Source organism: Colobus angolensis, unplaced genomic scaffold (assembly GCF_000951035.1).
Source record: "Colobus angolensis palliatus isolate OR3802 unplaced genomic scaffold, Cang.pa_1.0 Scaffold7, whole genome shotgun sequence".
NCBI classification, from domain to species: Eukaryota; Metazoa; Chordata; class Mammalia; order Primates; family Cercopithecidae; genus Colobus; species Colobus angolensis.
Genome location: NW_012120709.1, coordinates 1,294,382 through 1,297,814, shown reverse-complemented (window position 1 = coordinate 1,297,814; position 3,433 = coordinate 1,294,382).

Genomic DNA, 3,433 nt, shown 5'->3' with positions numbered 1-3,433 from the left:
TAGAGACGGGGTTTCACTATGTTGGCCAGACTAGTCTCAAACTCCTGACCTCATGATTCGCCTGCCTCCGCCTCCCAAAGTGCTGGGATTACAGGCATGAGCCATCGCGCCTGGCCTTTTATCCTGCTTTCAAAAAACAAATCCAGAGTCTGAGTGCTTCTCTCTACCTCCAGCGCCACTCCACGCCCGAGCTCTCTTTCACCTGGTTCACACCTGGATCGCGGCCTCCAGTTTGCGCAGTGACCCCTACAGTCTATTCTCCAAACTGCGGCTGGCGTGGTCATTGTGAAAAGCAAAGTCCATCTGCTGCTCAAAAACCCACGAATGGCCCCCCATTTCTTTCCCATTAAGGCCAAAGTCTAAAACATTTACATAGTCTTAAACGATCAGTTCCTATCTGCTTTCCTTATATTGGAGGCTGTGAAGCTCCTTAATATATAAACAGTTCTCAGGAGAAGGAATAAAAGGACAGCCACCTCCTCAGCAGAGCCAGTTCACACTCTGCCAGAGACAAGACGAGCTGGGACTTTCTCCCCTAACCTTTACTGCATATGTGAGAGAAGCCAGACCTGCTGGATCGACTGGAAATGCCGAGTGCCTGAGACCGGGAGGAAGGAGAATTCATGAGGAGGAAAAGACTGTAAACCTGGAAGATGACGAAGTCCCACCTCACCAGTTAGGGAGGAGAGAGAGGCCTAGGGCGCTCAGGAACTTGGAATAAGATTGCCCTCTGCGGGTGAAACTGTGAAATATCTCACAGGGGAGGAGCGCGGAGACTGTTCGCAGAGCAGCCCAGCGAAAACGTCACCCGACTGGAGGTACGAACGCATCGTAGACTGGGGGCGCCCAGGCGCATCCCAGACGCGAGGGCAAAGGTCCAGGAGGGCTGTGGGGCTCTCGGAAGTATCCGATCACCTTGAGAGGAGTCCGCCGGGTGTCCGAGCCTGATGTCACTGCACCTTCGATTCCTCCGACGCCCCTGCCCTTACTTCCCAGTCTTCCGGCAACTTCTCCCCTTTGGCCTCCCCTAGGCCTTGCCCCCAGGGAGGGGACGCACTCCACAGGCGGATTCGCACGTGTGGACCCTCGGCAGCACTTTCTCGTGCAAATTAACAAGTGGCCCTCAGGATGGAAGCACCGCCCAGCCTTTCCCGGGGAGGTCACCAGGCTAAGGCCGTTCAAGGTCTGCAGCCGCCCGGCGTTGCCGGGATCCTCCCCGCGCGCTGGTCCGGGGAGGCCAGGAGAGGGCGAACCAGTCCCCGACAAGCGGCCCTTCCAGGGGTGGGCTCTGACCTCACCGAGTGGTCAGCGGGTCCGGGAGCTCCAAAGGGTAGGGCAGAATTGGGTAGATGAGGGTGCATTTTTCTGGGAGGAGTCTAAGGCGTCGCTGACTCTGAAAGGCCCGCATCCGGAGAAAGGGAAGGCGCCCCCTCCCGGGAGGAAGGACGAGAGGCTGGCCCGCGGGAAGGAGCCCTGGCCGTCCCTCCAGGCCTAGGTTTACCTCTTTGATCTCACCCTCCCCGTGGCCGCCAGTGCCACCAAAGATGTGAGAGGCCAGCGGGTATCGGGAGAGAGCTGAGGGTTCGCGCCGGCGGGACCCCAGATTGGAGCCGCCGTCGTCCGAGGGGCAGACCCTGCTGTAACAGCTCCCGGCAGGCCACGGGAGGCAGGTGGGGCCCGCCGCGAGTCCTAGTGAAAAACACCTTCCTCTTGATTCTCTCAAAGGAGCCCGAGCCCTGGGAAGGGACACCAAGGCACTCCCCGGACTCCGGAGAAGACCAACAGCCCCAAAATAGAGTACTCGGCCATCCAACCGCCCTTACCCAAGCGGAGAATCTCTCTCCACCTCCGCCCTGCCGGGACTCAAAGTTGTTTATCAGAGGAGCCGCCAGATTTCCTTGTAGCTGGGCACGATGTGCACTGTACGCGCGGGCGGGCGCGCGCACACACACACGCACACTCTCTCACACACACACTCACACATACACAAGTATATATATTTTTCCAGTTGCCACTGCAGGATTGCCAGCTTTCGGAAATAAGCATCCGCTCCCTCTCCCGGGACTGGGCGTGGGGTTCACCGAGAGGAGAGAAAGAGACCTTGCGTTTGCGCTGGGCCTGCTCGGTGCCAGGCCATCCCAGGCTTCTGTCTATCCTGGTTTCTGGTCTGTGCGTTGTGGGTAGCAGCATTGGCGTGTTGCGCCGGAGGGAGCAGGCTGAGCGAGGCTCCAGAAGGTGCGCAATAGCCGGAGAGGAAAGGGCGATGCTGTCACCTGGCCCCCCTCCCTGAGACTCCATCCAGCCCAGAAAAAGGAGCTGCTTTCTCCCCCACCTACCCCAGGAGAAAATAAACGGTCGCTGGCATTTTCCTGCGTCTTTTAACTTTGACAAAACTGTTTTGGGTTGGCTATTGTGGGCCAGGATGGAGGTCTTCTCCTGCCGGGAGCAAACCTGCCCACACCCAGGCCGGCAGTGGAGTCAGCCTTGCCCCAGCCTGCCCTCCCGGGAAACAATGCCCCTTTGTCGCTCGCCCTCCCGGGGCTGATCCAGCCCCTCCCCTTAGCTTAGGGCTCCCTCCCGTTAGAGCATTCCAATGATAGCCACAAGTCACACTGTTCTTTGAGGTCTCTGCCTGGGAAGAAAACAAAGCAGCCCTCCTAATCACACGGAGGGAGTGGAACTTTTCCTGCCCTCTGACTATGTGCCAGCCTTGGCTCCTCCCTGAAGCCCTGTCGAGAGGGCTTATTAGGTCACTTATGTTTTGTACCTCGCGTGAAATCCCACAATCAGTAGATTATAGAAAGGGGCACAAAGCCAGCAATGTCTGACATAGAGAAATTACACATACATACATACATACAGTCTTTCCACCACCCAGGATTGAAAATTTATGCTGTTTTTGGCATTGTCCCTTATCCACCCAAACCCTCCAAAAGGCTGGCTGGCATTTGCTTGACTCTAGTTCTACCTTCCTCAGTAAATAACATCTCCCCACTCCATTCATCATCCACCTCCCTCTTTACCTGCCCCACCTCCGTGGTTGCTTGGTGGCACTAAGGGTCACAGTGAGACTGTTTTGGGGGACCCGGCCTCATATGCCCCCTGCCTCCTCGTTCAGTTCTGAGAGGACAGTGCCTGCCACTTGGGTGTGCCTCCAGGATGGTCCTTTTCTTTTAGACTCTGGCTTGTTAATCCTCCCTCAACGCTCCCACTAGAGTCTCAGTCCCACTGCCAGGACCCAGGCGGACTCTTCCCTCCCATCTGTTCTGCAGAAGGGCAGAACTTTAGGAGTGCTATGAATAATGGTGTTTTCCCTTGATGAACTGTTGACAGCACCGATAGGGGTCCACACAGGCTAGAGCCAGTCCTGGTTTGAGTGTGATCATTAAAGGCGCAGGGCAGTGGATGCTGGCTGCGAGGTCAGTAAGGGACC